The sequence below is a fragment of the Urocitellus parryii genome, unplaced genomic scaffold (genome assembly GCF_045843805.1).
Source record: "Urocitellus parryii isolate mUroPar1 unplaced genomic scaffold, mUroPar1.hap1 Scaffold_49, whole genome shotgun sequence".
In the NCBI taxonomy this organism is placed as follows: Eukaryota; Metazoa; Chordata; class Mammalia; order Rodentia; family Sciuridae; genus Urocitellus; species Urocitellus parryii.
Genome location: NW_027554054.1, coordinates 4,427,667 through 4,450,967, shown reverse-complemented (window position 1 = coordinate 4,450,967; position 23,301 = coordinate 4,427,667). Strand labels below are relative to the sequence as shown.

The 23,301-nt window shown below is 36.6% G+C and overlaps 1 pseudogene; it reads right to left on the bottom strand.

Moving 5' to 3' along the window:
• The window catches only part of LOC144252640 (growth factor receptor-bound protein 14-like), a 194,928-nt pseudogene that overhangs the window by 65,049 nt on the left and 106,578 nt on the right, over positions 1 to 23,301 (bottom strand).

The following is a 23,301-nucleotide window of genomic DNA, read 5'->3' as shown; positions in this document are numbered from 1 at the left end:
CTCTCTCTCTCTCTCTCTCTCTCTCTCTCTCTCTCTCTCCTCTCTCACTCTCTCTTAAAAAAAAAACAATAAATGAACATCTCCAGCACAAAAGAAGAATATGAGTTTGCAGATTGCATGTATATGCAGACAATCAGGCAAGATTTAACAGACTTATTTCAACAGACCTAGAAATGCAACAGGGGAAATTGCCAAACACAAATAATTATAAGAATAATTATTTCAGAGAAATGACAGTTCATCCATAAAGAAGGAACAGTGTTGTCACTGACAATAACAAATTCATGAATACAAAATTAAAATACCCTCTTATGAAAATCTTCAAAGGAATATTACTTGAAAAATCTCAATGGATTGCACAAAATATCAACACTTATAAACCACAGACTATTAGTGGTCATAGACTATACATAGAAACATAGAATAGACAGTGCTAAAAGCTATGGAATATACACATGTCTAAGAGACCATATGTATGGATGTGACTATCTCCACATGTATATCTATGTAATGGTGTGTATAGGTCCAACATACCAACAAACCAACACATCCATTATTCCCTGATCATAACATCATAAATTCTTCTAGGAATTTATCATCTACCTAAGGAAAGACAACAGCACACACAAAATAACTAAATAGTAATAAAGGACTCAGATGGGTGTTACTAACTGTTCTGTTGATGTTGATTAAGAGAAGGTCAGAAGTGAGCAAGACCAGTCTTATGACTGGGATATGTGGAAAAGTTGTAGCTGGGCACAATGGCACACTCCTGAAATTCCAGCCATTTGGGAGGCTGAGGCAGGAAAATCCCAAATTCAAGACCACCTTCAACAACTTAGCAAGACCCTAAGAACTTAGCAAGACCCTATCCCCCACAAAAAAATATGAAACTGACTGTGGATATAGCTCAGTGGTACTGAACATTGAACATCCAATCTTTAGTTCCAAAAAGAAAGAAAAAAAGGTGCAGGTGCAGGGAGAAAATTAAAGGTATAATCTATGTTGGACCTCAAAACCTTCAGTCTTGGATAGAGAGAAAGGAGTAAATTCAGGGTAGGGAAAAATTAACAACATATGTGGTACAGAAATAAGAGCATCCAGATATCCTCAAAGATATATAGAAACTAGTTTGAAATAAAACTGAACAATTTTTAAACATATCATGATAAATCTTTAAAATACAAAAAATATCACCACCTCCTGATATCAGGTAATAAAATCATAAATATAACAAAGTAAAAAGTCTGTTTTAATTTACAGCTAATAATCTTACATAACATATTACAGATACTTAATTTACCTTTGATGTTCCTTTAGTAGAAAAATATAAACCATATCTTCTTAGAAGGATGTAAATTTTTTCCAGGATTTCTTTCCCTGTTCTTCTGCATGTAAGAAGCCATGGATTTCAGTATATGTGCTTGAACTTAGAAATATCTGGAAGAAAAAGTTAGACTCTCCCCTAATATTATGGAAACAATGATTTTGTAGCCTTTTACCAATCAAATGTAAGTATGAAAAACTAAACAATATCAATATCAAACATCAAAATTATAAACTAGTTGATTGTCTTTTTGTAAAGCTGGATATCATCTATAGGGTGAAGTCCTATATTTCTCATCTTTTCCCATGTTTTTTTTTTGTGAGTTGACAGGTTTACCTATTGATTTCCTTGTGTTATACCATAGAAGACCACAATCCTGATTCAATTATTAAAGACAGGAAGTTGAGCCAACTTCACTTTGCTGATGAGAATATACAACCTCTTATCTTCCATAGTTCTGTCATGGGGCAGTATGGCAGGCTGAGTTTTTTCCAAAGAGGACTGCAACCATATTTCCCATCCCACGTGTCCTTCTGCAATTGCATCTTGGCTTTAAACCATGAAAAGGTGGATTTTGTTTCTCCATCCACCCTGAATCAGTGTAAGCCTATCACTGCTTGGACCAAAATAAAATTGTAGAAGTAACCCTTTGCCAGTTCTAGATATGTCCTAGCCTGATGGCTTTCAAACCAACTTGACTTCTGCAAGTCAGATGCCACACAGGAAATGTGATTATCTGGAAACCCCCGTGGGTGAGAAGCCCAGTGAAACTGGAAAAACTCTGGAAGACGAAACGCCTCACAGAAGGAGAAAGAGAGGACAGGAGTTGAGTGTCACAGCATGTGTGGTAAAAGGGACAGCTTAGAAGGGGACCTTGAATCTTCTCTAACCACTGAGTCAAAGTGCTTCAGAGATGAAGCAAACTCTTCTTAAATCCCTGCCCCTCAAAATGGTTGGCAAAATGCAGGTGGGTCCTTTAAACCATTAAGGTTTGGAAGACTGGGTTATACAGTAGTAATTAACTGAGATGGGGGCACACATTGGTCACGGAAAGGAGAATGAAAGGGAGTCACTCTGTGTGTGTGGCCATGCTCAGTGTCCTTAATAAGACACTGGAAGTGCATTAATGTCTCATTAAAAGAAGAAAATAGAAATCCCTATGAATAAACAAATGGAAGAACTGAAAGTAAGAGAAATTATTAACTACAACAATGTACTTTATTTTTAAAGTCTATTCAGGGAAATGCCAATAGTACATATTTACATTTTTAAAGTAATTTACTAAATTTTTTTTAATTTAATGAGCCACAGATATTAATTAATTGACATGTAAAACAGGCAAGTAGTTTTTTTAGTTTGAGTGCTTTCCAAGTTATTAAACCAAACCAATTAAATTTTTAAAAGAGAGTTATGGAGGTCACACTAGACAAAGAAGAAACCTTTTAAAAAGTGGAGACATTGCCTCAGTGGAGAGAAGAGGTCAGGGGCACATGCAGGACTATCTAATTCCAAAGCCTACATTTTTTCTTGTTTTTATGATTTGCATTAAAGCAATATAACTATGTAAGAGGAGGATTTGGGAAAGGAGATAGAAGGAAAACCTCCACCCCACCACCGAGTCACAATACAATAGTGAAGCCTACAGGGAGCTGAGAGTTGGGAGTCCTGAGGTTGTCATTTACCCTAACATTCAGATGGAGGGGGGCTCTGTGAAACCCAGTGGCATAGAAGCAGCCTTCAGAAAAACATCTGAAAATTAATCATATTTCTAAAATATTCTGAAGTATGAAAATAAAGCATGCCCATATTGAAAAGCCCACAGGAAACAAATCTATGGTAGATATGCCTGACTAATAGATTAAAATCATATTGTATTGGAAATATTAAAAGTTATCTTTATGAAATACCAGAGAATACTGAGTGAGTTCAGGAATGCCTAGAGCTTAGCTTCAATCCTTATGAAGACATAGCTCAACATTAACCTGTGAAAAACAACTGCAGAGCTTCTGATACCAAATCTACCAATCTATCAAAATTAAAATAAACTGTTCATTTATTGTAATGACAATATCTTAGGAAAATGCTCCCCCCCAAATAACTGCTAGTTTGGAAGAAATGAATCTAACAGACACAAAAGTAAGGAGATTTTTAATTAGATAACCAGCATTCATGATTCAGCTAAGAATATCTTACAATTCTATGTCAGTATTTCTGTCACAGCTATTAAAGATGTTGGTATATGAAACAAATATATCTGAATATCCCTCCATTCATTTAATTGCTAAGTATTTTATCACAAATAGAATTGAAGGTGTTTATTATAAATGCTAATACTATGTATCTATTGATAAAATGTCTTCAATTTACTGAGAATTTTGATTTTTCAAAAGAATAACACAACCTATACACACATCACAAAGCAAAACTCTAAAGTTTCCTTTCATAGCATACATTTTTAAATGTTTAAAATCCTTTGACAACTGGCCAGAACTGAGAAGAAATATATTTTTAGGGGGATGTATTGATTTAGGGCATTCTTTACCCAGCTTTTTGTTTGGTTGGTTCTTTGTTTGTTTGTTTGTTTGGTTAGCTTTTTGCCACCCCCCTCAAAAAATTAAACATTCAAGTCAACATGTCAAAATATGAGCATGCCTAATAAGGACCTAAATTTTTCCCATTATTATGTGATTTCTTACATATTTTAATGGAAATATATATTTACTTGTAAAATTTGTGTTGGGGATATTTCACCATTGGTTTCAGTTGCAAAAGACACCATATGCTCTGGAAAAAAATACTGGCAAAAAATAAAGGATACATTATCGCTAAACCCATGCTAGAAAAGTTTGAATTATGACCAGTATAGAAATCTAAAGCAGAAGATCCTTAAGCCAATGTATCTAAAATCCACATTAAGTGCTTCTGAAAATGCTGGTCCTTGGACTGTACCCTCAGGCATTTTCCCAGGTAGAGTTGGGCCCAGATGACAGTGATGCAGAGAGATGCTCCGACCTGGAGTCATAGGACACTGCCCTCAAGTTGACAATGAGCTTGTTCCCACATCTCTTCCCCAAATCCTCCAACTACTCTACCAGGTACGAAAAGACTACTGACCCATTTTACAAAATCAAGGCTCACAGAAGTCAAGGGCAAAGGCTGTACCCAGGTTCACAGTCAAGAACATAGAGAAACAAGGACTCAGAGTGGGAACTAAAAGTCCAATTCTTTCCACCTACTGTTTTTCCAAACTTGTTTAATCATAAAATTCACCCACAGCAGTTGTTTAAAATAGAAATTCCCAGACCTCATTCCTGGAGTTTCTGATTCCGTAGGTCTGGTTAGGTCTTGGAGTCTGTGTTTTTAATAAGTACTGGGACTCCCTTAGGTAAATTTTATGATCAGACAAGTTTGAAAAAATATATTCTACTATATTTCCTCTAGGACAGAGTTTTTCAACAGCAGTTCTACTAACATTTTGTCTAATAATCCAGTGTTTTGGGGCTGTCCTGACCCTTAGAGGGTGTTCAGCAGAATTCGAACTTTGCCCACTTTTGGCACTGCTCCTGCTGACCCCCACCCCACCCCCAGTCCTACAACCAAAACTATATCCAGATATTGTCAGATCACCCAGTTGAACCATTGGCTCCAACTGTACAAAGTGAATGTCTCATATTATTTAAATTACAAATAACAATAATAATAATAATAAAACAGAAATGAGCACCAAACCATATTTCTTTAAATACAAATTTTAAATTCTAGCTTTTAATAAAGATTTGCAACAAGAAAACACTTTTCCTTCAAATCTATTTAATTTTTGTTAGAACTCTTATTTTCTTTGTCAAAGATCATCCCATTATGTTTCTATTAATAGGTTAAAATAAAAGAGAATGTAAGAGATCTTTCAGAGTTTGAAAATATTCTATTATGGTGTGTATCATATATTTTTATAAAGGATCATTTCAATCCAATTATCCAAAACTTTGTGTAAAAAAATGCTACTGCTGCAGAGACAAAAACAATTTAAACTAATGAGCCCAGAGGCTATTCTGACTTCTCTAGATCCCTAGTCTTCATTAGAATGTGACATACATTTATTTTCTTTTAAAGAGGATTATAATGAAAGTAGTATTTGCTATATAATATGCTACTCTTTATCTCATTTCTATTTAGCTCAAAAATTATTTCACTAAAAACAAAATAATTTGAAGCATCAAGATTTATGTCAATCTTAAATTTCTGGCTAAGCTACACATTCCCAATAATTACCAATCTATTTTTGTTTTAGAAAATTTTTTACTTAAGTTTCCTAAATATTGTGAAGAAAACTTAAACTACATTTTGGAATACATTTGAGGACCTATAAAAATTTATCTCAAAGTTAAATGTACAGTTGCTTTGTCTAGTTTTTCTCTAAGGCAAGAAAAAAGCAATAATGCCTCCAAAGTAGGTTTACCTATATTTTTTAAGTTAAATGACTAAATGCATCTCAATTGAGATTTTGCAAGTAAGGCTAAAGAAATGTTTTATATGTGTCTGAACTGCTTTTATCATGGTGACTAATCATTGTTAGAATAAGAAATGTGAGTATAATTTTAAAGGGCCAGAATCACTAAACGGAACTGTATTTTATTGATAGTGACCATATTCTTCATGTAAAATTTAACTGATTCATTTGATTTTTATTGACTGTTAATGGAGATTTCACTTACCATTGGGTTGTTAAAGAATTCATATTTGGCATATTTTTTTTTCTAAAGTACAGCTTATTTTCTTCTTCCATTCCCCAGTTAGACAGAACTTCAGTCATCCACTCATGGTCTTCTAGTGTTCTTTCTGTGAAGAATGCTTCAGTGAATATGTTAACAGATAAACAGACACACACACAAATAACTGTACAAACGTTTAGAATAGATTTTTATACATGTCTCATATGCATAGAAAATTTCAACTCAATTCCTAAATATCCAGATTGATAAAAACTCCTCATCAATTTTGAATTAGTAATTCAATTTTTATACCAAAGCAGTCATCTGAAAAGAAAAATTTCATATCACAATGTAGATTTTGCTAATTCTCAATTTCCTTTTATTGCTATGCAAATTATGATATAAATTTAATAACAAACTGCATTAAGATACAAGAGCTACTCTGCCTCCAACTCATCATGGTGCCAAAATTAAAATATTTGTTTCAGGGCTGAACAATTCACCTCATTAAGGGATGAAGAATTTTGACAGATTCAACACACATTTAAGAGGCATAATCTGGGTAGATGAGAAAAAAATTAAAATAGATGCTTTAAAAAGAAAATGTTAATGAAAGTAAATACAGATTTTTTAAAGAACCTCAATTCCTTGTGGTACTTTGTACTTTCAAAACTAATATTAAGGAAAACATATCTTGTATTAACAATAAAGATAATTAGGTAAGGGGAGAAAGCACTGGGTAGAAAAGACATTTGAATGATTGAAGCAATGGCAACTTAAATAGGTAAAACATAATACCAAATCCCTATTTCAATAAGAAACTGTAATGATGTTCATATATTATTATTTATAATAGCCTCAAACTGGAAGTTACCCGAAAGTCTAGTTACTTGCATATGAATATGACGTGGAAAAATTATGCTATGGTGCCAGAAATGTGAACAATGCTGATACAGGATAAATGAGGCATGCAGGGAACCGCTGGGGTAAGGTCAGTGCTGTGTTTCTTGATCTGGATGTTGATTACCTAGCTACATGGCACTCTCTGAGAAGTCACAGAGTTATCCACGTTGGCTTGCTCACTTTTCTTTATGTGTGTCATAATTCCATAAAACATTGGGGGGAAAATGTAACTGTAAAATTATTAATGCAAAAGAGGAAATGGAGAACAGCCAACAAAAGAATAAGAGATTCTCTGCTTTTTTAGTATTTCTAGGAACTTTTCGAAAAGTATCTATGCCTCAGAAATTCAACGCTCAGTAGTGATCTGTGACCTATTGCACCTGAACCCTTGAAAGTAATGTCATCCTTAAATAGAAGCTTATTCATCTGAAAAGAAGTTCTTGACAGAGTACTCAATGAATATGGATGAGTTTGAGTTAAGTGTATATCAACACTCTTGGTTCTGTTCTTAACACTGATTGCTCCTTTTCTGTCTCATTGACTGGCTCCCTTCACTGCTTCTCTTTCCTACGACTTGACTTAGTCCTTCACTCAATACCTTCCTTTGTCCTTCCTCAAACTAATTCACCACCTCCCCTTTTTCATCACATCTGGGAGGCTCCTTCAACTGGAATCTCTGCCTAGAAGTACCTTCAGCCAAGGTCCAGTCCTACCTTCTGACACTCTCCACCAACTCAAGCACCGTTCACCTGAAATGAAAGTCAGTATAGTGGTACTTCAAAATAGTAAACATGGAATTACCATAGGATACAGCAATTCCAGTCCTGTGTGAGTACCCCAAAGAAGTAAAAGCAGAGATTTAAAGATATTCGTACAACAATGTTCACAGAAACACAATCCATAAGAGCCAAAAGGCTAAAGCAACACAATGTTCATCAAGGGACGAATGCATAAACACAATGGAATAGTCACTTTAAAAAAAGGGGTGAAGTTCTGACATATGCTACACCATGGATGAACCTCAAAGTTACTATGATAAGTGAAAAACTACAATCAGAAAAGGTCAAATACTGTAATGCTACCATTTATACAAGACACCTAGAACAGCCAAAGTTACAGGGACAGAAAGTAGAATGGAAGTTGCCAGGAACTGGGGGTGAGGGGGGCAAGGAGTTATTTTTGACTTGGTATAGAGTTTCATTATGAGAAGATAAAATGTTCTAAAGATAAATAGTGGTGATCATTGCATGACAACATAAATGAATTTAATGCTGCTGAACTGCACATTTAAAAATAGTTAAAATGGTAAATTTTATGTGATACACATTCCATAATTTTTAAAAACAACTTAAAGCAAAATAAATTCATCTTTCTTTTTATATCTTAGATTTTTCTCCACTATGATAAGTGTTATTTTTGCCACATTCTCTCAAAGAAATGTAGAATTAAGTCACACTTTCATTTTTCTCAACCTCCTCTCCAATAATCCTTTACTCCTGATATTGCAAGCTATCAGGTGTTATTACTCCAAGTGTCACTCATAACCAACAATTCCTACACACACACACACACACACACACACACACACGCTTTTCCACCATCACTACTATTGTTGGACCATCATTTTTTTCTTGTAAAGCCTCTTATCTCCAAATTTCTTCCAATCCAACCTGAACACTGTTATCACAGCAACTTCCTGTCTCTCGAGATAGTTGTCTGAATGTGAATCCTGCTTAAAAAATTTGTCTACCTCTACTTGTTACAAGATAAACCAATGTAGTTTGGCAACTGTAAGTTATTCATCCATTCAATGAACAAAGATTTACTAAATCACTGTGCAGCAGCTCTTCCTCCCAAACTGGGTTGGTCTCCAATACTGAGTGCCTACGGCCTTCTCTTGTGTTTCCTCAAGCCAGACCCCGCTTACCTGTGACGCTCACCAGAATACTGGCTACATGCCAGGTCTGCTGCTCCTGGGAGCCCTGTTTTCATGAACGCCTGAGCACACTCTCCCTGTTTGCCTCCCTCAGACCCTAAGTTTGTAGAGCTTGGGGCTGAGAACTCCTAGTGAATTTGCTTGCCCTCCGGTAGCCACGCCCCTGGTAGCTGGTGCAAGGGACCTCAGTTGTCAGCACTGTTGGGAGCGGTCGCCAGGAGGCCCACGCCACTCCTGATTCCCTCAGTGTGGCTATAGCGCTCTCCAGGATAACTGGGGAGGGGCCCTTGCAGGAGAACTGTGAGGGGCCTTTAAGGTTTCCCCGCTGTGTGGAGAGGGATGGCTAGGGGATTACACACCTGTAGCCGCTGGTTTCAATGAAGTTATCTCCTCTGCCAGTGATGTCACTTCTCTGCCATGGTGGTATCCCATGCAAATGGTGTCCATTCGTTCCCTTTGCTGGGTGACCAATGCAACAGATGGGTCCTGACTGTCTCTCCCAAGCCTCGTTCGAATCCTGTGGCCACTGCCTATGAAAGCTCGGTTGGCTTTTACCTCTGTAAGTTCAGAAGGGCCAACCAGTTATTTCAGGGGTATCATTAGTGCTGAGTCACAAGAAGCAGGTGAACCGGAGCTTGAATGCAGCTAATCCGGGCTCAGTGTGTGTTCCAAGAGGCCTAGACTGTCCCCCCCAGATTCACGTCAGCTCAGCATTGCCTAGTGATCCTGAGCAAACAGCATTTAGACAGTTTACGACTCCCTATGCTCACACAGCTGAAGGGGTCAGAGACTTGATCTATCGGTGCCCGACGCCATGTTGGATCCCAAAATAGTTCTTTGCAAAAATGCTTTAATTCCATGAAATTTAACCACTTATCAATATTCTGCTTCTTCTCTTCTGAAACTTTTACCCAAGCATATGAATTCTATAACTTCTTCAGAATATCACTGTGGAACCCATCAGACTATTAAAGACAGAACGCAAGGCAGCCTAACAGGAACAAAGGGGATTCTCTGGAAGGCAACAGATTGAGAAATGGAAGCTCATGGGGCCTACACTGGGTGGGGTGGGGGTACATGTGGGGGGCCAATAGAACCCAAGGGGGCTTCTGAAGGCAAAGAAGCAGACAACAAGCACATTGCAACCATATATAGCCAGAATTGCCTATTGATGCTGCTGCTATAGAAGAAGATATCATGATGGCCTCACACTGGCTTGTGTCCACATACTGGGAGGGACAGCCCAGAGAACTGAGTATGTTCTAGGAAGGCTGAGAGTGGACCTTGCTTTTTGATTTACATGATGAAGAGCAAGAATTTGGGAGTCATCCAGCCTCTAATTGCACTTGAGTGAAGGAGTATATACTCTGGCAAAAAAATTAGAATACTACTGGGGAGAAGAAATATATACATAAATATTTACTCTAGGCTCATACCATGGATGCCAATATGTAACATGCTATTTCAATATATCATAAAAATCTTTCATGTTAATATATACTCAACTAAAACACAACTATTTGGGGGCAGGGGGTTGGGGATTGATTGTAGGGCCCTATGCATGTTAATCACAGATTTTACCACTGAACTATAATAAAAACTTTTAATGATTGAATGATATATACTTATTTGAATGTACCTTTATTTAACTTATTTTTGATAATTAAAAATTTAAATTTTTCTCTATTTTAAAACATTGTGATAAACATCAAATAGTTAAATATTAATTTACTTAGAATACATTCTTAGAAGTAGAACAGTTGTTTCAACTTTCAAGTTATATAGACTTAGTTTTAAGTCTATTATTAGTGTGTTTTCAGTCTTTTTGTACAGCATGATTAAAATCATGCTTTTAATTTTTCCAATTTGATAGGCAAAATATAGTAACTCATTAATTTTTTTTAAAAAAATTACCTTTGTTTGATTACTGGAACTCTTTTAAAGGCCCATGACAGTGTACTGAAGGAGTCAATTGGATTAATGCTAGGAGGTGCCAAATTTGGGCCTCACAGACTATTTCTTCAGAAAGAAACAATAGACTCCTTTGGCTGCTATGAAATGCAGTCACACAAAGCACAGTAAAGCCAGGATCTGAATTCAAAAGATACATTTTCTTTGGGAATAATTACCACCTAGAGGAGGCGATTAGTGAGAATAAGCCACTTTCACATGGAATAGTTAGCAAGAAATGTCACAAACCTTCAAGTAACAAGGGAAATAAGATGGCTCAGCAAAGCCAGAAAAATGGGCCAACTGGTCAACTGTTCCATCACCAGCTTCTTAGGTTGGAAAAGAGTTTCCTAATATGATTCATTTGCTCATTCTGCAATCAGTTAAATTCCCACTATGTGCCAGATACTATTGTCGACACCAGGGATGAGACAGAGCCTTGTCCTTGAGAGATTTCAGTGGATAAATACACCAAGCAGTAATTGTTCAGTAACCTTAGCAAAGTGCTTTTGGACTGGGGAAGATAGACACCAGCTCTGTCTGTGGGACTCACAGAAGACTTTGTAGAGAAGTGACAGAGGAACCACAAATAATTTCTGTGCTCAGATTGGCAATAATTCTGCTGATCTGGATGGGAGGAAATTGCAGATCAATGAAATGAAATGGCTTGAGTCTAAGGCAAAAATAGTTTCATAGCATGACTTAGGAAAGGATGGGCCTGCTTTTGAATTCCAGCCATGCCAGGAATAGGATATATGCCCTGGGAAAAGTCACTTGATATACCTGAACCTCTGCTGCCCAGCTGTAAAATGGCAGGAAATAATATCTACCTTGTAAGGTCAATCTGAGCATAAAGGATCGTGGCATACAGTTTTCGGTAAGTGGTAATTATAAAATTACAAAGTGCTCAATATCTGCTGAATGAATGAATATAAACATTTTTACATAGTAATTAATTTTCAATTATATAATAAGGTTTGGTCTAGATACTTAGAGGGCTTCTGGGAACAAGGAAGGCCATTTTCCTCATGATCCCAGGGACTTTGTAGAAAGGTCATGCATGCTATTTTAACTTCATTCATTCAATAAATACTTATGTAGTGATGTTCTCTTCTAGGAACTGTTCTAGTAAACAAAGTCCCTGCCCTTGTGGAACCAGAATTCTGGTTGGGAGTGAGACAACAGGAGGTGTCGATAAGTACATGTCTGGATGGGAGGCATATTATTGAGGCATTAATAACTATATATCATGTAAGGAAAAATACCACACTCAAAAATAAAGTACAATGAGGAGTAAGAGAGTGATGGGGGTGTATTCTAGCTAGAGTGATTCAAGACATGATATCCCTAATTCTGCCAACAGCAGAATTGCTAGCCCCCATCACTCACCTTGATGTTGGAAAGCAGCTCCTCTAACACAAAGGTAGGAGTGTACCTCTACAGTCCAGTGAAGAAACCCCACTACCCTGATCAGCTCTTTATTTGAACAAAGGCTTTTGAAAATAGCTTACTAATTCTGTTCTGTTTGCCAGGGAAGCCACAGTTCTCCAGGATTCAAAGCACAGTTTAACCTCTGTGGGGGATTGCTAATGAGAAAAGGAAGTGAGGAGGAATTTTTTATGCTTTTCTCTTTTATACCAGTAAGAATAAAACAAAATAATAACTCCCATTTTCAAAATACAATATACATGCTCTTGTAAAATGTTTTAATATGAATAATTAGTAGCAATGGCACAATGGACCCCACCCTCAACCCTGCCATGAGCTTCAAACTAAGGCAAATCCTGTCCCCATTTCCATATATTACTGTCCCTCATATTTTGAAACAAATCCTAAATATCATTTCATTCTATCCATAATTTTTCAATTTTCTATATATATTTAAATGATTCTTTAAAAATATAATTATAATGCTATGATCACCCTAAAAAATAACTGCTTAATCACAAATATCTAGTCAGTATTCAAATGATCAGTTTTCCCATAAATGTAATAAATAACTTTAAAAAATATGTACAATTTGAATTAGGAGTCAAGGCACATCACTATTTTGAGTTAATTTTTAAATTTTTCTTTTAATGTGTAATTTTCATTTCCAACATTGGACAGGACAAAGGAATACATTATAACCAGCAAACCCAGCTGTAGGGAATGCCACAGGACAAACAACTTGGTTTCTTAAATAATTAATCTGTGATGGTGGGGGTGGGAGAAACTGGAAATAAAAACTACACAATAAAAGAAGGTTAAAATATATTAAACAAACAAAATGGTGAATCTTGACTCCTGATTCTATATAAACTGTTTTCCCCATAAATTAATCCTTCTTGATTAGAGAAATAACAGGGCCATGCTGGCCTTGCAGTTTATTGATAAACCCAAGTTGTGTGTCCATAGAGTTCCCTATGGCCTGAGTTTTGCTGGTTGCATCCCCATGGTATTCTTTGTTGACTGCATTCCTCTGTCCTTTTCAAATGATAAATTGGCAGTTGGAATTTGCCTTGATGGAGTTCATATTTCATTTGAGGGGGCATAAAGATTACTTAATATAAGGGCTCTGTCCTTGTTTCAGGAAGTGACAATACCTGAATTTTCTCTGTTTTGCCAGTACTATTGTTGATGAATTCTAGATCTGTTAATATCTTGGAAGTTGTAAAGTGGTGATAATCTAAGTCTTACCAATCCTCCTTCACATATTATCTGAACAACTTATTCAAGGAAAAATATTCCTCATCTATTATTTGGCTACAAAGTGGTACAGTTCTATAATAAATGTAGGATAAGTATTTGAATATTTTTACTTCTTTACCCATTTCAAAATAATTTATTTTCTTAGCATTCCCTTGCAGTGACCAACTTGTTTGCTTTTCAGTATTGTTATAAATGTGTGACTATTTAGCATATATCAATTCATTGTGGTTATTACTCTTACCGATGCTTGTAGTCTCCCATTTGGTTAGTGGCAGCCTCTTTAGGTTGGCTTCTAAGAGATTTATGGATATAAGATACAAGATGTTTTAAGTTCATCTTGTATAAGTGATTTATGAAATGTCAGTCTTTGGTGACGTGAAATCAGGACCAATAGTGGGCATTTTCTAAAGGTGTGTTGTTGGGGAATAAGAAGAGGAAGAAAAGTTTGACTTGTGTTAGAGGTCTTCAGATCCTTTTATCTGTTTTCCCTCCACAGATCTACATAATAATGCACAGATACAAACTCACTGGTTAAATGGGGATCACCAAAATCTCTAGAATGGTTTTCAGCAGCCCAATATTTCCTGACTCTAGAAACTTACAGAATGCATCTCAAACCTGTAGCCAGCATGGCCTTCTTATTTCTCTAATCAAGAAGGATTAGTTTATGGGGAAAGCAGTTTATATAGAATTAGGAGTCAAAATTCACCATTGTGTTTGCTTAATATATTTTTAACCTTCTTTTATCGTGTAGATTTTATTTTCAATCCCTCCCATCCCCGCCACCACAGTTTGATTATTTAAGAAACCAAGTTGTTTGTCTTGTCTAACAAGATATTAGATGTCCTTTGCAGGGAAAGGAATGAGGAATGTGGGAATTATGCAGAGAGTGAACCCTAGAACTCTATCAGGTTCCCTTTGAATCTGTGGCTAAATGCTAAGCATCATATGCATGAAAAGAGAGCCTATAAGGCATGACAGAGCAGAGCTGCCTGGGAACCATTGCCTGACTAGAGATTTTATAGATCATACAGTTTGGGAAATATTAAAGTTCCAAGGAGTCTATCTTATTCACAGCCAAGTTGTGCCAGGGTGGTGGGTAGATTGCAGATAGGCCAAAGAAAATGCCCAGTGTGGGAAAATATGGTTTATTGGGGAAAGCTTATAAGAGACCATGGACTGCTCAAAGAAGAGGTTAATGGTGACAGGCTAATAGATGGCATCTCTGACCCTGATGGTGTTTTGTCTAGTTGTGGTTGTCTGGACATATCCTTTAAAAAAAACTATTTATTTTAATTAGGTATATATGACAGCAGAATGCATTTTGATTCTTGGTACACAATTGCAGCACAACTTTTCATTTCTCTGGTTGTACACAATGTAGCGTCACACCATATGTGCAGTCATACATGTACCTAGGGAGATGATGTCCATCTCAGTGCCCTTGATTCCATGCACATCCTCAACATGGAATGTCCTAGAGGGACTTTATGTGTTAGGCTGCAGAAACAGTGACGTTTTCAGCATCAGCTTACTTAGTTTACTTGTGTCCCCAGCATCCCAAGAACTGTCTTGGCATTCATGTAAGAAATCAGTTTTTAACAGGTAACACTAACTTGTCCTGGTTCCCAGCAGAACAGAGAGCCAGTGTCTTTCAATATAATATTTATTTGGTCTTTCAGTCCCAGGCTTGCTCTCATTAAGCTAGATTTTTAGAAACTGAAAGGGGCATTCAGGGATTTGTGTTTTATGGTCCCCCTTTGCTTTAGGGATGATATACTCCACCTCCAACATACCTGAACGTGCCCATCTTTCACAATGTCTCCTGGGTGGCATATCAGGATATAGGTTTTACCTAAATCCCACAACAGTCATACAAAGGGCAACAGAATGCAACAAGCCCTAGCTATAAGAATGCAGATCAAATGCAGCTTATCTCCAGGTAGCATGAAGGGTAACCAAGTAGAAACAGGATCAATACTAAGTTTACCTATAGTTGTAATGTGGGTTTGCAACTGTATCACTGAAGGTAGGTTGGGTTAACCATCACAACATTTTGTTTCAATGAGTCCACAGATGCTTCCCTGTGCTGTAGTTAGCATAGTAACATTTTACTTTGAAGTAGCACCTTACTCATTTGGCTTGTTCTTTTTAATTTTAGTTTTAGTAAGCAAAGTTCTGCCTCTGTATTATCTAAGGTGGTAGCCATGTGCTTAGCTAAAGCCTTAACCTGTAACTCAGTGTCAGTGTTTGTTGTTTGAGGAGAAGGTAATCAAGTGGGAAAAGTTACCAGGTGGGTAACTATTTTAGTCAGCTATTTCATTGCTGTAACTAAAGGACCCAACCAGAACAACTGTAGAGGAGGAAAGATTTATTTAGGGGCTCACAGTCTCAGAGGTCTCAGCCATAAGGGGTTTGCTCCATCATCTGGGCTCTTGGTGGGGCTGAACATCATCTTGATGTGGAAGAGTATGACAGAGGAAAGCAGCTCACATGGTGATTCAGAAAGCAGAGAGACGGGTCTCCACTTGCCAGATACAAATATATACCCCAAAGCCAAGCCCCAATGACCCACCTCCTGCAGCCACACCCTACCACTTCAGTTACCACTCAGTTAATCCTAATCAGGGGATGAATTTACTGATTGGGTTAAGGCTCTTATACCCCAATCATTTCTCCTCTGAATCTTCTTGCGTTGTCTCACATGTGAGCTTTTGGGGAACACCTCGCATCCAAACCATAACAGCAGCTGAAGTTATTTTGTGTTTAGCTTTATTATATTCTAATTAGTAAGAGTTATATAGACATAGTGGGAAGTACATAGGCTGTATGGTCCTTTTTCAAGTGTACTGGCCAATCCTCACAAGACAGATATTGCCACCCATGGGTACCACATGTCCACAACTACCCGCAAAGGAAAGCATGTACTCCCTCTCACACATGTTGTTTGACTGCCATTCTAAGCAGCCAGTGTTTATGAGTTCAATGGTTACATTGCATTGATTGACAGGTTCATGCCAGAGGGTAGGAAGGTATTACTTCAGGTATTTCTGTTCTTTGAGGAGCTTTTCTTTTCTTTTTACCTGTGTTCTACTTAGCCATTTCAAATCATCAAACACAGAAAACCTAAGCAAAGAATTAGCCATTGCCATTTATTCCTACACCAAATGGAAGGCATATTTGGTATCTTTTAAAGAAAGTTAATTTACATTTAAGTCCATAGGGCAATTATCCATCTAGTTTATGAGTAGTGATTATTGCTGCAGTTTAACATCTGCTTGCATTGTACCAAACTGACTGGCTGAAGATGTCACAGGAGACCAGCGGAGGAGGACAAGGGCAGCTCACCACATACCCAGCAATCCCTTTTTATTCTGCATCTCTGAACAGTATTTTCCAACTTTGCAAATACATTAGGTCTAAGGAGGAAAGGTTAGATCAAATCTTGATTATTTAACAACACATAAGAAAACTGATCATTCTGAATGAAAATAGTACCAGCCTATGGCCCATGACCAGGTTTACAATACCATGTTTTATTATAATCTCAATGGTTCTTGGGGTTTGGGCAAAGAAAAGTATGACAACAGATAGGATGTTACAGACCATAATGAAATGACCCACTTCCCTTAGAGATTAAAAGTCCTGAATGAGTAGTTTTTTAAATGTCTTATTTTAGTGTTTTTGCCCGTGGACCTAGGAACCCATACCAAGCAGGCCTTATTTGCAATTCCCACAGTCAGTGGATTGTAAGGGTTCCCTAATGTAGCTGTGTGGCAGCAGCAATAGCAAATTATCTTATTCTCCCATTCCTGGAGCACAGGAGTTTTTCTCAAGAATTATTTGAAGCCAGATGGTATCATCAGGTTCTGGTATTGATATCAGGAAGGCATCTGGGGATCTTTGAGTCCTGCTTATTGATGGCCTTGATGGCCCTCCATAGTTGCTTTATTTACACTGCCAAGGGTCCATCTTCCACATCTTCCAACACTCAAGCTCTCAAATAAAAGCCTGTGCTTAAAGGTTGCACCTCTTTGCTATGGCTAGTTGGAATTTGATTATGTATTAGTATTGATCTCCATTCAGCTAGAATCTTCTAATTATATTCAACTCCCCATGTCTCATCACTGTGCATACTCTACACATGAGGCAATTTCTAAGAGTGGTTGCTCCTCCTTCCCTGCTTTCTTAGTCCTCTGTCTGGCTATGTGTGTCCCTTGATGCACTGATCTTTATGCAGTCTGCCTATTCTACTCCTCATTTTCTTAAGGTTGCTTACCTACATTGTTGTGAAAATGTCATGCCTGGTCTTTAGAAATATCTATTGTTGTTTATATTCTAGGAAATTGGGGCTTTTCTGGTTGTCTTTACATAATATTCTCTAATGAAAAATTTCAAACATGAAAACGTTGAAAGAATTTTGCAAAGAACACCCACATATCTACCACAGATATTTGACAATTTTTTACTGTACTTACACATTGTGTATCCACCATCTGTCATTTTTTGCTGCATATCAAAGTAAGTCACACATCCTTATGTAAGTTACATCTGAATATTTTATTGAATGCATATCATTAACTACAGATAAGTATTTTATAGTTATTTTTTATGAGATACAATTTATGTAGAATAAGTTGTATATGTTTGGATTTTTTCTTTATATCAGAGAAAAGAGTGAGTAAAAAAAGTAAAGGCAGAAGAAGGAACAAAAAATAATAATTTTGCCTTCATACAGAAATTATAGTTCAGGCATATTCATTTCAGGACCTAGGTGAAGATTTTGAAATTATGAAAGTAATAACTTTTTAGTATTTAGGGAGCATTTGAATGATTTAATTTATTTAAGTTACTATCTTATTCTGTTTTTCATCAGAGCTTAATGTTTAAAAAGTATCAGCAATGAATTAAAATAGGAGATATTGTATGCTAGTGGCTGTCTTTTTAAAATCAAGGAAATAAATCACATACTGACTTGGAATGAACATGAAGTTTCAAATACAAAAACTAGAAATTAACAGAGACTTTAGGGTGAGAGTTTCAGGATGTCATTTTGATGGTTAGTTAGTACATACTAACTTCACTGCATGAAGTTAGCTGTTGTTATTCCATTCCAGATGGTGTGACCACATTCCACAGACTGGGTGGATTATAAACAGCAGGATTTATTTCTCATAGTTCTGGAGGTTGCCAGCATATTTGGTGCCTGGTAAGAGCCATTTTCTGGTTAATGGATTGCACCTTTTTTATTTTTATCTCGCATGACAAAAGAGGCAAGTGATCTCTTTTAACCCTTAAGAACACTATTATGGTTTGGTTATAAAATGTCCCAAAAGATCCTGTGTTAATGCAGCAGGTGAAGATTAGATCATGAGGGCTATAACTTACTCAGTGGATTAATGTATTTGATGGGTTAATAATTCCAAAGGAGTGTTGTAGTGGTGGTAACTGTAGGCAGGTAGTAAGCGGCTGGAGGAGGAAGATACCTACAGACAGACCTTGGGGAGTATATCTTGTCCCCCACCCCCGCTTCTCCTTTTCTCTCTCTGCTTTTTAACACCCATGAGCTGAGCAGCCTTCCTCCACCAGGTCCTTCTGCCATGATGTTCTGCCTCTCCTCAGGCTCAGAAGAGTGGAGTGCATCTATGGACCTCTGAAATCATAAGCCCAAGTAAACTTTTTCTCCTCTGAGTTTTTCTAGTCAGGTTTTTTGGTCACAGCAATGAAAATTGACTGATGCAGCCACCATTCTTGTTCAAAATATGACCATCACCTTAGAGGTGGACATTTCAACATCTGAATTGGAGGAAGGACATTTTCAGACTACAGCAGCTGTAGTATATTTACTTTGTTATGAAATATTGAATATTTGGGAGACTATACAGGCCAAACATTGCACATATCAATATCTAAAGTAGAGGGAGTTTGCAACTACATTAAATTCCTGCATTACCACTATTATCATCACTACTCTTATTATTGCTACTTCTTATATGAGTTAATATTTATGGAATCATCTTAAATTTGTCAGTGCTTGATGCCAAATAGTTTTATAGTATTATTTATATATGTAAATGCCTATAGATAAGAAGTAGTTTTATGGAGTCTACAACCATTTCCTAAAACATCACAAATAGTATCTTAGTAATGGATTGCTTAACTTATGTTAAATGAATCCTAATAGATAATATCATAAAAATAGCATATATGCTTTAAAAACTCAAAAAATTTAGTTGGTTGTGGTAGAGCAAGCTTGAAATCCTAGCCACTTGGTTGTCTGAGGCAGGAGGATTGCAAGTTCAAAATCAGACTTGGCAACTTGGTGAGACCTTAAGTTACTTAGGGAGACTGTGTTTCACAATAAAAAATAAAATTGTCTGGGGATATGGCTCTGTGTTACAAAAAATAAAAAAAAATAAAAAATGAACAACAACAAATTCGGATTTTATCACAATTACTAAGATATCAAACTGTCAAATGTTGGAAATACGTCATTTTATAAACAAAACCAATTTGTTCTGCTATTGTAAAGTGCCTTGTGTAGTTAATAGCAGATCTTTGGTACAAAGGGTTTAGTTCTGAAGACAGTGATCTTCCTCCCAAGTTCACTCTTAGCAAATTCAATTTTCCTTCTTCCAAAAATAGCCTGATAATCCCTGGATACTCTTAAGAACTTTGGAGGTAGCCTCATTATAAGTGCCTCTACTTCTCTTAAAGTTGAGTTACCATTACCTTTGGCCTTGAAGAAGGAATGTAATGGAGTGGAAAATATGATAGAGAAAATACTCCAGGAAGAGAATATGTTTTTTCTACTTTTGAAAAAATCCACTTATTACCTTTAAATTATTTGTATTAACAATCAATATTTAATTTAGATAGTGGGGAAACAGTGTAACAAAAACACATCAGAGGAAATTAAAATCATTATAACCTTCTCACACAAAGATGAACAACTTGCTGGTGTAAACATTTCTTGTTATATATATATATGCATATAAAATAATGAATACTTATGTATAAGGATATCTAATAATGAATACATTCTCCATCTAGAATACTTTCTTTTTTTTAAGAGAGAAAAATGAGAGAGAGAGAGAGAGAGAGAGAGAGAGAGAGAGAGAGAGAGAATTTTAATATTTGTTTATTTTAGTTTTCGGCGGACACAACATCTTTGTTTGTATGTGGTGCTGAGGATCGAACCCGGGCCACACGCACCCCAGGCGAGTGCGCTACCACTTGAGCCACATCCCCAGCCCTAGAATACTTTCTTAGAAGAAAAAAAAGAAGCATGATTTAAATTATTACCATAAACTGTTACAAAAATCACTTTGAATTCCATTGAAAGAATAATGTAATGTGTGTGTGTGTGTGTGTGTGTGTGTGTGTGTGTGTATGTATGCATGTATTCAGGGAGAAAATAACAGTAATAACAATATACTTGTTAATCTGTTAATAAAATATACTTGTGAATCTGTTAATAAAATTTAGTGTTTAAAATCAGCATCTTAATTTTAAAAAGATGTTTGTAAACCCTTTGTACCAAAGATCTGCTATTAACTAGGCAGATAATTGATAGTAGATAATTGATAATTGATAGTAGGAGTTATTTAAGAATTTAGTAAGAGGTTTTTTTCTCTCATATATATTTTATTTTTTATTTTTTTTCATCTTAAGAATTTTCTTTTTATTTTTTTTTATTGGTCGTTCATAACATTACATAGTTCTTAATACATCGTATTACATGGTTTGATTCAAGTGGATTATGAACTCCCGCTTTTACCCCGTATACAAATTGCTGTATCACATCAGTTACCCTTCCATTGATTGACATATTGCCTTTCTAGTGTCTGATGTATTCTGCTGTCTGTCCTATTCTCTACTATCCCCCCTCCCCTCCCCACCCCTCCCCTTATCTCTCTCTACCCCTTCTACTGTAAATCATTTCTTCCATTTGTATTATCTTGTCATACCCCTCCTTTCCTCTTATATGACATTTTGTATAACCCTGAGGATCGCCTTCCATTTCCATGCAATTTCCCTTCTCACTCCCTTTCCCTCCCACCTCTCATCCCTGTTTAATGTAAATATTCTTCTCAAGCTCTTCATCCCTACCCTGTCCTGGTTTACTCCCCTTATATCAAAGGAGTCATTTGGTATTTGTTTTTTAAAGATTGACTAGCTTCACTTAGCATAATCTGCTCTAATGCCATCCATTTCCCTCCAAATTCTATGATTTTGTCATTTTTTAATGCAGAGTAATACTCCATAGTGTATAAATGCCACATTTTTTTATCCATTCATCTATTGAAGGGCATCTAGGCTGGTTCCGCAGTCTTGCTATGATGAATTGAGCTGCTATGAACATCGATGTAGCAGTGTCCCTGTAGCATGCACTTGTTAGGGCTTTAGGGAATAGACCGAGAAGGGGAATAGCTGGGTCAAATGGTGGTTCCATTCCCAGCTTTCCGAGAAATCTCCATACTGCTTTCCAAATTGGCTGCACCAATTTGCAGTCCCACCAGCAATGAACAAGAGTGCCCTTTTCCCCGCATCCTCTCCAGCACTTATTGTTGTTTGACTTCCTAATGGCTGCCAGTCTTACTGGAGTGAGATGGTATCTTAGGGTAGTTTTGATTTGCATTTCTCTGACTGCTAGCGATGGTGAGCATTTTTTCATGTACTTGTTGATTGATTGTATGTCCTCCTCTGAGAAGTGTCTGTTCAGGTCCTTGGCCCATTTATTGATTGGGTTATTTGTTATCTTATTGTCTAATTTTTTGAGTTCTTTGTATATTCTGGTTATTAGGGCTCTATCTGAAGTGTGTGGAGTAAAGATTTGTTCCCAGGATGTAGGCTCCCTGTTTATCTCTCTTATTGTTTCTTTTGCTGAGAAAAAACTTTTTAGTTTGAGTAAGTCCCATTTGTTGATTCTATTTGTTAACTCTAGCGCTATGGGTGTCCTATTGAGGAATTTGGAGCCCGATCCCACAGCGTGTAGATCATAACCAACTTTTTCTTCTATCAGATGCCATGTCTCTGATTTAATATCAAGCTCCTTGATCCATTTTGAGTTAACTTTTGTGCACGGCGAGAGATAGGGATTCAGATTCATTTTGGTGCAAATGGATTTCCAGTTTTCCCAGCACCATTTGTTGAAGATGCTATCTTTCCTCCATTGCATGCTTTTAGCCCCTTTATCAAATATAAGATAGTTGTAGTTTTGTGGATTGGTTACTGTGTCCTCTATTCTGTACCATTGGTCCACCCACCTGTTTTGATACCAGTACCATGCTGTTTTTGTTACTATTGCTCTGTAGTATACTTTGAAGTCTGGTATCGCTATACCACCTGATTCACACTTCCTGCTTAGTATTGTTTTTGCTATTCTGGGTCTTTTATTATTCCATATGAATTTCATGATTCTTTTATCTATTTCTACAAGATATGCTGTTGGGATTTTGATTGGCATTGCATTGAACTTATAGAGAACTTTTGGTAATATCGCCATTTTGATGATGTTAGTTCTGCCTATCCATGAGCAGGGTATATTTTTCCATCTTCTAAGGTCTTCTTCTATGTCTTTCTTTAGGGTTCTGTAATTTTCATTGTATAAATCTTTTACCTCTTTTGTTAGGTTGATTCCCAAGTATTTTATTTTTGGGGGGGATATTGTGAATGGAGTAGTTGTCCTCATTTCTGTTTCAGAGGATTTGTCGCTGATATACAGGAATGCCTTTGATTTATGCGTGTTGATCTTATATCCTGCCACTTTGCTGAATTCATTT